We start from the raw sequence: 12,521 nt of genomic DNA on the forward strand, positions 1-12,521 counted from the left end.
TTAATAATGCTCATGCACGCCACTCCCCCCTGCGACTTATTCCTAAATTGTGTTTTCCTTCATATCCTCGACTTTTTCCCTCCCCAAATGAAGCTCATGATGCATTCCTGGATATCCTTAATTCATTTCCTGGGCACTGCTAGGGGGATTGCCTGGAACAGGTATAGTATTCGGGGTAGTACATTCATTTTGACCGCAGCCATCCTTCCAAACCATGATATGTACAACCTCCTCCATCTTGCTAGGACTGCTTTAAGTTGCTTCATCAGTGGGGGATAGTTAGTCCCCACTATTTGTTTGATGGACGCGGTTAGGTTCAACCCCAGGTATTTGACTGGTCCTGATTCCCACCTAAAAGGATTGCTTCTTTACAGTTGGCTCTTTTCCACTTCCCCGATGGATAAATTCCGAATTTCTGACTTCCAAAGTTTACTTTAAAGCCTGATACCGACGAGTAGGTTTTTATCTCTCCCATTATCACTGGTAGCGATTTCCGGCTCAGTGATCATTAGGATCACATTATCCACAAATAGTACTATTTTATGTTGCGTCCCTGCCCATCTAACCTCTCGTATCTCCCAGTTTTCCCTTATCCTTTGCGCAAAGGGCTCCATCACTAGAGCGAAGAAGAGCAGCAATAGCGGGCACCCCTGCTTTGTCCCCTCCTTATTGTTTCATTCTAACGAAATTTGGTTCCAGTCCCACCTTTTGTAGTTTTTGTTCCATGAAGGCCCAGTTGACGCGGTCAAATGCCTTCTCGGCATCTAACATCATCAAGCAAGTGGTAGTTTTCCCCCCCTTTCCTGCCCTGTCTATGACATGTAGTACCCTCCTTATGTTGTCAAATGTGTTCCGTCCTTGTATAAACCCTGTTTGGTCCTGCATCACCGGCCCAGGTAGTATCCCTTCTAACCTTGCCACTAGTACCCTTGTGTATATCTTGGGATCTACATTGATGAGTGCCTTTAGGCCGATACAAGGAGCACATGTGTGGGTTCTTCCCCACCTTTGGGATCAGTGTGATATGTGCCATGTTCATGGATTTAGTAACCTCCGCTACATCTCTAAAGTGGTTGAATAATTCTGTGAGAATTGTAGACAGTGAGTCCCTTAATGTTGTGTACAATGCTGTCGTTAGTCCATCTTCCCCCAGGCTTTTATTCGTCTTTAATCAGGATGTTGCCCTTTGTACCTCTTCTAACCCTATGGGCTATTCTAGCTGATCTTTCTGCTCAGGAGTTAGCCTAGGCCCATCCCAGCCCACCAAGTATTGTATTTCTCTATCTGCTGGGTCTTCCCCATGTAGACCTGCATAGAAATCCCTTACAATTCTTCTCTTGGCTCTCTCTGCCCCCACTTGCTTGCCATCTTTGTCCTCCAGCGTGTCTATAAATGCTTTCTGTTCTCTAGCCCTTATCTGTCTTGCCAATGATGTCCCCACTTTGTTGCCTTGTTCGTAAAACCTCTGCCTGCTCCTTTAGAGAGTACTTTCAACTGCCTTGTTTGTCATCTGCCTCAGCTGTCCTCTCGCATCTCATCTCTCCCCTAGCCTGTCCCCAATCTCTCTCCCCCTTCCGCGAATTCACGCATCTCATTCTCGGTCTGTTGCCTCACCTCGTGGTCTCTGATTAAGTATTCCTCTAATCTCCAACCCCCGTCCCTCCCCGGGTGTTACCTCCCTCCCACTCTAACGTGACCGGAGCATGATCCGGCAGTGTCATACTTCCGATGTGTATTCTACTGGTTGCTTGAACTATTCCTTGTGTTGCCATCACATAATCTATCCTAGAGTAGGTCTTATGGACATGGAAGTATCACATATGTCCCTTCCGTGTCCCATGTAACCTGGGTTCCTTCGATTCGTACATTTTTATGGAATAGGATTGCCACCTGCATGCTTGGTTCTTGCCGTGGCGTGATATTGCAGCGGGTAGTTCCTACTATGCAGGTGTCGCTCATCTTCCTTCATTAGGTGCGTCTCGTGCAAGCAATCTATTTCAGGCCCCTCCTTATCGATTTCTCTCAGGATTGCCACCCTCTTGTTGGGGCTGTTCAGTGCCCTCACATTCCAAGTTTTCAGTCTGCACATCTCGCCTTAATTAAATTTCCCCCTGATTTCACTGGCACCTTATGTTTCTTCTGTGTGATTGAGCCATCGCCCCCCTTGCCCGTTACCGCCTTACGGACTGGTTATAGGTTCCCCTCTTGTAAATGTCCCTGGATCCGCATCCAGGTTCTTGATGTGGTCCCCACTTGGTGCACCATGCCTGGCATTAAACCCCCACCCGCACCCGGCTTTCCCCCCAATTTCTTACTGCAACATCAGGATATATTCTAGTCCTTAAGTTATTTTTTCTGTGAGCGTCGGCTCATTTTACATTGTCCTACTCAGGTTTTCCTCACCTTTTTCGTGGTCCAGCCCTGCGGCACCGGCCGCCTGTCGAACATTGTTTCTCCTGGGTGGTTTTCCATGGTTTGTTTGTTTGTTTGTTTATTTATTTATTATGGCGCGCAAAACCCAGGGGTAACAGGGTGCAACAAAGAACAGGAAAATAAGATTACATAAAAACTTAGTTGCAGGATAAGGCACATGTGAATATAAAGCATAGCATTACATTACGTCAAGGCTGGTGGGAGGACATATTTACATATATATATATATATATATATATATACAGTTAATTACATAGCAGTGGGTCAGTTAGGAATGCAGATAAATACGGTCAAGTGGTTCAGTCAGGGGAATCATTGGATCGTAGCCAGGAGAGAGTGTTTCGCCTAAAGCTATAGTAGGATTGATCTGTTCTGATGCTGAGCAGGAGAGTGTTCCAATGTTGAGAAGCCATGAGTGGGAAGATGCTGCCGCCTGTTATTTCCAGTCTGAATTTGGGTACCTGAAGGCAGTAAGAGTTGATCATTCTGGTGGGGCGTGTGGAATTTCTTTTAACTATTCTGGCTGTGAGGTAGGGGGGTGCTGCATTGTTTAAGCATTTGAAAGTGAGTGATGCTGTTTTGAGTGAGATTTTGAGCCATTTGTGTTCTCTTCTTTTTTGGAAATGTGTTCCATGAAGGGTAGGTTAAGGGCTGCTCTGCGTGCGTTGATTTGCAGTGTTTGAAGTTGGTTGGTTATGCATTTGTTGGCTCCTAGGTACATGGCATTACAATAGTCCAGTCTGGAAAGTATTAGGGCATCGGCGATGATGATGCAGCTAGCTTGGGAGAGGAATGCTCTACTTGTCCTGATTAGCTTGCACGTGTAGGCGGTAGAGGATGCTAGTGAGTTTACTTGTTTTTTTAGTGATAATGCTGAGTCGAGGTGAAAGCCTAGAGTTTTTACTGTTTTGGCAACTGTGATGGTGTTGCCATCGATGTTGAATGCCTCGTAGTTGGAGCTGAGTTTTTTTAGATTGGCGTTGGAAACTAGCAGGATTTCGGTTTTGTCATCATTCAGGCATAGGCCATGTGTGGCCATCCATGCCTGAATGATGAGGTATATTTTGTTTACCAAGGCCGTATCTGAGTCAAAGTTGCCCGAAAGGGGTAAGAGGATCTGGGTGTCATCTGCGTAGTTGGTATATGTGGCACCCAGTCTGTCCAATTTGTCAAATAGGGGCTTGCTAAACATGTTGTAGAGGGTGGGGGAGACTCAGGAGCCCTGGGGTACACCGCAGGTTATTTTGACAGGGTCTGCTGATGCTAGTGGTGAGAAGAATCTCATGGTTCGATTGTCCAAGAAAGATTGGATCCAGGTTATGGCATCATTTGAAAAGTGAGCAGCCGAGGCCAGGTGCTCGCACAGGCTGTGTGATCTACAAGGTCGAAGGCTGCTGATAGGTCGAGGAGGATTAGCATGGCGATGTTTCCTTTGTCATTGATCTCATTAATTTGGGTTTTAAGATCGATTAAGGCCATCTCAGTGCCGTGCTGCGGACTAGTGCCGTGCCTAGTAGTTTGTGAGTTTCTAGATATTGCTGGATTTGCAGGTATGCTACTGTGTCTATGATCTTTACTAGGAAAGGTACCGTGGTGATGGGCCTGTAATTGGTGTGGATCACAGGGTCTAGAGTTTGCTTCTTGAGGAGAGGCAGAACCCAAGATACTTTGAGATTACTTGGTATGGTGTTGGAGCAGAAGGATGCGTTGATCAATTTGGTTATAAAGGGAACTAGGTCCCTGGCAGCATCCTTGATTATCTGGGGTGGACAGTTGTCCCCTTTGCAGTTGGATGGTTTAAGTGAGGCGATGACTTTTTCTGTTTCTGGGATGGAGATTTTAGTGAATCTGAAAGGGTTTGGGTCAGAAGGGTTGGTTGTTTTGGTATGGTTGCTAGGAGATGATTCGTTAGTGGTTAGAGAGTCCTTTTTCAGTGCGATTTTAGATTGGAGAGTTTTGATTTTATTGGTTGGAACGTTTTGGACGCTGGAACACCATTGTTTGTCTTTCGTTATGTTCTCTGGTGGGGGTATCGGGGATTCTAGTTCCCTTAGCATAGTAAATAGTTCCCTGGTGTTGGAGCTGAATCTTTCAATTCTTTCATTGAATAGGTTCTTTTTTGTGAGCAAGATTTCTTTTTTGTAATTGCTAGCGAAGAGTTTAAGTTGTAATTTATTTTCTTCTGTGGGGGTATTGCGCCATTGGGTTTCTAGTTTCCTTTTGTGCATTCTTAGTTCTTTCAGGTGGGGGGTGAACAAGGTGTTCAGGTGAGCTTGTTGTTTGCTTTTTTGTGTTTTTAGAGGGGCAATGATGTCTAGTCCTTTTTTAATAGCCTTGTTTAGATTTCTACTAGTCTTTCTGGATTTAGGTTGTCGGGGAGAGCATTGAGGGTTGGCAGTAGAAGTGGCAGGAGTTTGTCAGGAGTTATATTTTTTTTTTGCTCTAGTGGGCAGTGGTGGTGCCATGATCTTTTCTTTGCTGACTTCTTTATTGAGTGGTAATGTGAAGTCAATGAGGTAGTGGTCTGTCCAGTGCTGAGGAGTGGTTTTGGTGATGATGGTATCGCAGTTCAAGGCGGCGATCCAGTCCAAGGTCCTACCTTTATTATGGGTAGGAGTAAGCACTTTTTGGGATAGGCCGTGTTCAGCTAGTATGTTGGCTATGGCTTGTGCTGGTTTGTCTTCAGGGTCGTTCAGACCAAGATTCAGGTCACCTAATAATAGTATTTGAGAGGTGTCTTTTGTATTGTTGGCTATGAGGCTGGATAGGTCTGCCTCGAATGAGCCAATGGGGCCAGGTGGCCTATATATTAGGTAGATGGTCAAGGTGCTGCAGTTGGAGATGGGTATTTTGGCTGTGAGGCGCTTGCATGATTTGGGAGGTGATTGAGTGAATGGTTTTAGCTGGAGATTGGCCTTTGCTATGATGGCCAGACCGCCTCCTCTATTGTTGGGTCTGTCCAGTCTGATTATTTGGTAGTTTTCAGGGAGGGGAATTGAGAGTTCTGGGCCTGCTGCTTCATGCAGCCAGGATTCGGTGATTGCTAGTAGGTCGAGGTTGTTGGTGGATTAGGTGTCTGCTATTTCCGTGGCGTGGGCCACTAGGGATCTAGCGTTGATCAAGGCTCCGGATAGAGTGGTTGTGTTGGGTGAGTCCTGGATATTTATAGGGATGGGTTTAGGTTGGGTGGAGTTATTACAGAGTGTGGTTAGGTTAGAACATACTTTAGGATGTTGTGTGGTAGATCTCAGGAGAGGATTAGGGATTTTGTTGTGGTAGGTGGGCTCATAGAGACGGGGTAATTTGGCACAAAGCCTGGTGTTTCTTTCTGTGGTAGTAGGGCAGGGTACATTTCCTACTGGGTGCATGGTTGCTGGGACAGTAGAGGTGGTGAGGTGTAGTAAAGGCAAGAGGAGGTACAGTAGGGTGGCTATTTGACTTTTGCTGGTGCACATTGTATAAACCGTGATTGTCTCAGGTTACATTTGGAAGAGACAGTAGAGGTATAGCACCTCGATTAGCATCAGGTGGGACGCAGTAGCTCGGATTGTGAGTAGCACAATGGCTGAATGGATGCAGCGTAGTGGCTAGCAAGGCCTCTGGTTTATCTAGGTTTGAATGTACACAGACTGTATAGAAACACAGTGGGTCACCTGCATTTGAATTTCCAGAAATAGCATAAAAGCGCAGTGGGTCACCTAGATTTGAATTTACACAAACTGTATGGAAACACAGTGGGTCACCTACATTTGAATTTCCAGAAATAGCATAAAAACACAGTGGGTCACCTAGATTTGAATTTCCACAAATAGCATAAAAACACAGTGAGTCGCCTAAATTTGAATTTCCACAAATAGCATAAAAACACAGTGGGTCGCCTAGATTTGAATTTCTACAAATCGCATAAAAACAGTGGGTCACCTAGATTTGAATTTCCACAAATAGCATAAAAACACAGTGGGTCGCCTAGATTTGAATTTCCACAAATAGCATGAAACACAGTGGGTCACATAATACTTTGTTAGGCATGGCGAGCATGGTAGAGTGGGGAAGCTCTATGTTGAGGTTCTGCATGTTCCAGGTGGCATGTCTCATTAGATTGTTTGTTCAAAGTTAGAAAGTTAGACCATATAGACAATATTGGGAGTTGTTGCGGGTATGCTGCAGTGAGGGTGAGGGAGCATGGGCTACAGAGCACGCGCAACGTGTGCGCATATGGTTGTAGTGTCTGCGAGAGACTATGAGTGGATTCATGCAGAGATGCTTGGTTGGTAGCATAGCGAATCAGGAGTGTTAGTGCAGACTTGGTGTCACAGATGGGGTGAAACATAGACACTGGCTCGATGTGGGGCGAGGGCTATGATATTAGGCATAAGTTACCTTTATTGGCGCACTCATGGAGTCTCAGTTTCTCTGGGCGTACGGGCAGGGGGTCTGGCCCTGGGCTCTGGTCAGCTCGGGACAGTCTCAGGGCAGTTGCTGGCCTTGCCCTCAGGGCCTTTCCAGGAAGGGCCATCTTACGCCTCCCGGTGTCGCCTCTCCTCAACTTTGAGGCCACCCCCAGGGCCCTCAGTCCGTCCTCTATCTGGGCGACAGTCTTTTCCTCGTTGCCCATGCGAAATTGGATCTGTCGGGAAGAGCCATCTGTATTTTAGCTTCCTCTTATTCAGTTCCTCTGTGAATGGTTTGAATGAGTGTCTCCTTGCCAGTGTGGCTTGGGATAGATCTTCACATTTCTGCACTTTGCATTCTCTCACTCGTATCTTCTCCTTTGTCCTAGCCGCCCCTATTAACTGCGCCTTGTCCTTGTAGTTGTGAATTTTGACTAATATGTCTCTGCGTCTCGCCCCTGGGTCTATTCTCCGGCTGCCCACTCTGTGTGCTCTCTCTATCCACATATTTCGGGCCGCGTCTCCTTCTACCAGGTTCTCAAACATTTTCTGTAGGCAGGCTTCCAAATCGGGGCCCTCCACTCCTTCCCCCAGGTTCTTAATCTGTATATTGTCACTTCTTGACCTCACACTTTTCCTCAAGGGCCCTTAGTCTCTCCTATGTTTACTTTGCTTGTAATGTCCATTCGGGCCCCTTTGTGTCCACTGAGTTGTGAGTTAGGTGCTCTTCCATTACCATGACTCGCTCTCCCAGTGAGTCAATGTCTTTCCGAGTGTTTGTGATGGCTGAGACAGTTCTTCTCCTATACTCGCTCCCTCCGCCTTGACAGTTTCAGTGAGTTCGCCTTTGAATTTGGCCAGTGCCGCAAGTAGGTCTTCTTTGGTGAGTGCCATTCCTCCTTCGTCCTGCTCTGCTGATTTGCCAAAGGGGAGCTTTGTTTGGATCTGTCCCTTGTTGGGTCCTTCCTGTTCTCACTCTCCCAGATTAGGATTCCTCTTCTTTGGTCCCATCAGCTTTCCGCTATTCCATTGCTGCGTGTTTCCTGCCCACTGGTCTCAGTTGTCTTTGGCTCTCCTGTTATGTTTCGTCCCGGGTTGATTTGTAGTCCATTGCGGTTCGTTTTGGCTGGCTGCTCCCCATTCCCATGTGGCACGCTCCTTACAGGTCTTCACTCCCTTCCTTTCCTGCAGGGCGTATTCCCTCAGTGTTCTCTGGTGTCATTCCCCTTAGGTTCTTTGGGCCTTGTCTTTTTAGTTTCAGGGCCTGGTCATTGTCTTTCTCCTGGGGTCTTGAGGCTTTCCCCTCTTCTCTCTGACCTGGGCATTCTGCGCCCCCTTGGCTGCTGGGGCTGCTTCTCCTCCAGGGGACCTATGTTGTGCAGTCTCTACAGTCCCGCCCTAGTCACTTAGGGAAGATGCTCCCAGTCTTTACCCTGGTGTGTTCCGGGATGGGTCCTACTTTAGGCCAATTGCTTCCCCGTTTGCTGAGTCCGGGCCCCTCCTGGCTTGTTATGCACCCAGGGTTGTGCTGCCTGCAACTGGCTCTTTCCTGCCCCCCTGTAGGCCTTACTGGTCCTGGATTTTCTGGGATCCCTCCGCCCCTCCCGGCTCCTTAAGGGTTATATTGGCAGACTATCTCTGTACCCCTTCTGCTGGGCTTACCAGTGTCCTACAAGGCTCTTTCTGTGTTAGGGCCACCTAGAGGCTCTGCCGGCTGCCCTTCCCTCTTCGCTGCTTGCTGCTCCTCTCAACCTGCTCTCCCGAGGTACCTTGCTTCTCCGTGACTCCTCAGTGGTTCTCCCCTCCTTCTGCAGTTCTATCAATGTCCTCTGCGTGGATCCCTTCTTGGTGCTGTGCCTTGTCGTCAGCTTGGCCTCCCCAGCATATCAAGCTGTGCGAGCAGGGCCGTCTCTGTGATCTGTGCTCCAACTTCTACGGTCCGCGCTGCAGTCCCTCCTCTCCGCCAACTTCCTTACCCTTATGTCGGGTCATGGTCCTTCGGCGCCTGCTTTCTGTTCTTCTTGCCGGGTGCATGTACGGCGGGTCCCGCGTTCCTCCTATTTCGCTCATTCTATGCGCCGCACCTCAACCCTCCTTCACCTGCAGGCCTCCTGCAGTGTTGCCAAGCTGCCCAGTCCTCTCCGCTTCCCGCCTCTTTCTGGCTGCTCACCACTCAGCTCTCGGTTTCCACCGGAGCACTTCACTTCGTTGGGGTAACCTTGTCCCGTACCCCCTGTGGTCCGCCCCCTCCGCTCACAGGTGCATTATCATTTATTTTCGCCCTTCTCTGCTCTGGGTTCTCCAGTCGAGAGTACGGCGCGTCGCTCAGGGGCTAATCAGTGCCAGCGCCATTTTCCCTTGTGGCTCTCTTTCTCTAGCTGCAGCTACGGCCGCCTCTCTTGTCGGCGTAACTTTTGCAGTTTTTGTTCTCTCGCGGGTTTCTTCCCGTTGGGGCTCACTTTTCTTTCGGCGTGTCTGATGTCGGATTTCTCTTTAGCACAACGGGTAGGGATGGAGCTTCTCCAACACACGTCCACTCAGCCCGCCATCTGGGCCACGCCCCCTCTGGAAACATTTTAGTATAACCTAGAGAAAGGAGGCATGCTGGGGTGTATTTACTAACTTTATTGCAGTAGTTTAGTTGGAATGCTGTGTTACATTTAATTAAAAATTGACATTTGCTGAGAAAAATGTTTACTACGTCATTTAAATATAATGGAAGCATTGTCTGAAGTAGGTTACAGAAGGGTTCATGAAGCCTATGGCCAACAGAAATAAATACTGTTGTCGTGACTCCAAAGCCTTCAACGCACTGCTTGCAAGTAGCTATCGCAAGTTAAAAGTCTGATTTTGCACGTCTTTAGAAAGTAGAACAATTGCAGATGAAAAAAACAAAAGTTCTGATGAAATACGTGGTTTGATGTGTTTTGCATGTCATGCTTCTGTGTTTTTCTGTGTCTGTCTTATTATTTTACTTTGTTATAAATGTGATAAATCATGATCATTTTGATTAAATTAAAAGTGTTTAAAAAAAAAATGCAGATGTGCCTGGGGTGCTGTAGACCATTTTGAGTTACAGACTGGGGAGTGAGCAGAGGAATAGACTCGGCAAAGCGATGTTTTATGTTTTCGAATGGAGCATACAAGCTCAGAATATGCTGTTTGCCCAAGATCACAAGTCTTCTCTTCAATATTACATTCACTCTCCATTCTGACTGCTTGTATTCCATTCCTTAGTTGCAAAGGTGCACTGTAATTAACCCCGTCACCACCACGGGCTAATTTCTTTTCTCCCCATGTAAAACAAAACTCATGATATACAGCTTGACATGATCACAAGTCTGTGCTGAAATGAATCCTACCATCTCCCATTAGCAATGGTTTTAATATCATACCCATGGAACACAGTTGCACACAAAATAGATAATTTGGAATGTCTCTTCCAAAGAGGAAAGTGTCTATTGTGTTTGCTCATGATGACAAGGTTGCGCTTCAATAAATCCCACCACGTCCAAGTGCTGATTGCTTCCCTTTCCTTCCCATGAATGAAAGAACGCATAATGTGTGATTTGATCAGGATCACACACTAATTCCTACAGCTAAGAACAACAGACCCTCTTTCTCTCTTTCTTAACCCATAGAGAATGGATGTGCCAATCTGGTTTAATTCCTGTCTTACTTTGTTTGTGCTCTAAAGGTTAGAGATTTAACAATGAGAAGCAGGCTAAACACCAAACATTGGGCTATAAATCATGTTTTCAGGAGCACCATTGGACCCACGGGTCATATGTTTTGCACCATTGAATTACAATATAGTGAAAATGTCCTCTTATAATAAAACATTCATCATATAAGTGCAGGTAAAAAAAGATTTAGCCTACACACAATTAATACCAAATAACGTTCTTTTATCTACTTATTCACTATCAAGGAATGGAAAAACCCTCACTCTTGACATAGAATATATTATACATTCACAGGTTGACAACTGTGAAAAGGTGCACAGAAATATAAAACAGCAAAAAAGAATGGTGCACAATATAAATGAACAATCCAAAGAGAAGGTGACATTTCACAATTACTGAGTGTGAGTATTATATGAGTTTGATCAATCTGCAATAATGTTGATAGTGCAAATGAGTTTACATTTTATTAAACTAGATCGAAGTCTGTATTTTTAGTAAAGAGTGACATAGGACATGGAAACAAACACATGGAACATAGTGCATATGCATAAAAGGGTCCTGAATTCATTGTTAGAAGGATGCTCTGCCCTGATGAAGATCCCATGAAATATACTCCATGGGACTAAAACATGCATGCCGGCGGCATCTTGGTTTTAGAATGTTGTAGATTTGAACGCATTGTTATATGACTGGATTCTGCATTGTTTGCAGTGTCAACGGTTTTCTCTAAACTTACACAATTATTGTTTAGGCATAACACTGAACTCTTTGGCAGAACCTCTAGTTCTTATCATGTTGCTGCAAGAGCTATTTTTGAATAGTGAATAGATAAAAGCGCATGTTTTGTATTGTCTATGAAAATACAAGGCAGTGATTTAGTCTCCATAATGCATCATTATATGCTGCAGCTGAAATGTGTACACAAGGAAACCCCACACTAAATAGAAACAGTATCCCAGGGTTCACACAAGTAACCATAACATTTTCAGTCATGCCCTACCATTCAAAGATGGCGCTAGGGAATACTGTTTTAGCAAACATGCAATAGAGAAATTAAATGAACTCCTATTAAGTAGCAGATATTATTTTTTTATTTTTATATATACACATTAACCACAATATCATGCAGCACAAAAACGGAAAACAACATCAATGCAGCGAGTAGAATGGAAACCAACCAATCACTTTAAAGCAACTGTCAACAATTCCCGTTATCCACAACAGCTCCACTCACTTCTCCAAAATGTCTGCCAATATAACAGAGCTTTCACCATGATGCTCTCATCCGCATCACGCAGCCGCTAACTGACACAAAGGCCCCAGTAATATACATTTTCAAGAGCTAAAGCTTCAGCTAACTAGACCTAAAAATGTGCACATTATTTAAAAAAGGGAAAAACTAGAAATTATAAAGATGTGTTTTTTGCAGACAAAGGTGTATCATTTCCCTGCTGACTCGTACAGCATGCACTTCATACACTAAAAATCATAATACCAGGAAGTGCTTCAGTGTCATTGTATACGGCCTATACTGGTCGAACACTTTTTGACGCAGATGTTGGTCTTAAGCAATTGGTGTTAGAGCTGACCCACCTGTTAGGTGGGACCTTAGACCTTATTTTTGCAGCAAATCCTAATGTTGTGCGCTTGCCTGTCACCCCAGAATTATGGTCCAAACACCTTCTCACACCATTTTCAGGGCTAAGCACTGTACCCTTAGTACATTCTCGCCAAGTAGCTATTTTAGAACGCAGATGGCGTATAGTGGACAAGGGTCAAATGTTGGCACTGACCCTTTATAAATGCAGGAATACTGCACATTTGAACCTATCTTGTCTTTCGCAGACATTATGTGCTGTGGCTGACCAGGTGGCCCCTTTGAAACCTATTAGTTCACGTAAATGTCCTTCCCAACCTTCGTTCTATGAGACGCTCAAGGGAGCTCGTCTAGAACTAAAACAGGCTGAACGTAAATGGCACGTGCTGCTGAGTACTTGGTTTTCCGTTCACT

At 45.6% G+C, this 12,521-nt stretch overlaps 1 protein-coding gene across 3 annotated transcripts in view; it reads right to left on the reverse strand.

Annotated features, from left to right (window-relative positions):
* RP1L1 (RP1 like 1) overlaps positions 1 to 12,521 on the reverse strand; it is a 283,312-nt gene that overhangs the window by 256,325 nt on the left and 14,466 nt on the right. The window contains exon 1 of one of the 3 annotated variants that reach the window (XM_069605721.1): positions 6,814 to 7,435. The exons of the other annotated variants lie outside the window; for them this stretch is intronic. The gene's annotated coding sequence lies outside the window, so the exon portion shown is untranslated. Of the gene's footprint in view, positions 1 to 6,813; positions 7,436 to 12,521 lie in introns of those variants that run through there. 3 annotated transcript variants of the gene reach the window in all.

The sequence above is a fragment of the Ambystoma mexicanum genome, chromosome 4p (genome assembly GCF_040938575.1).
Source record: "Ambystoma mexicanum isolate Mex_15411 chromosome 4p, UKY_AmexF1_1, whole genome shotgun sequence".
Taxonomy (NCBI): domain Eukaryota; kingdom Metazoa; phylum Chordata; class Amphibia; order Caudata; family Ambystomatidae; genus Ambystoma; species Ambystoma mexicanum.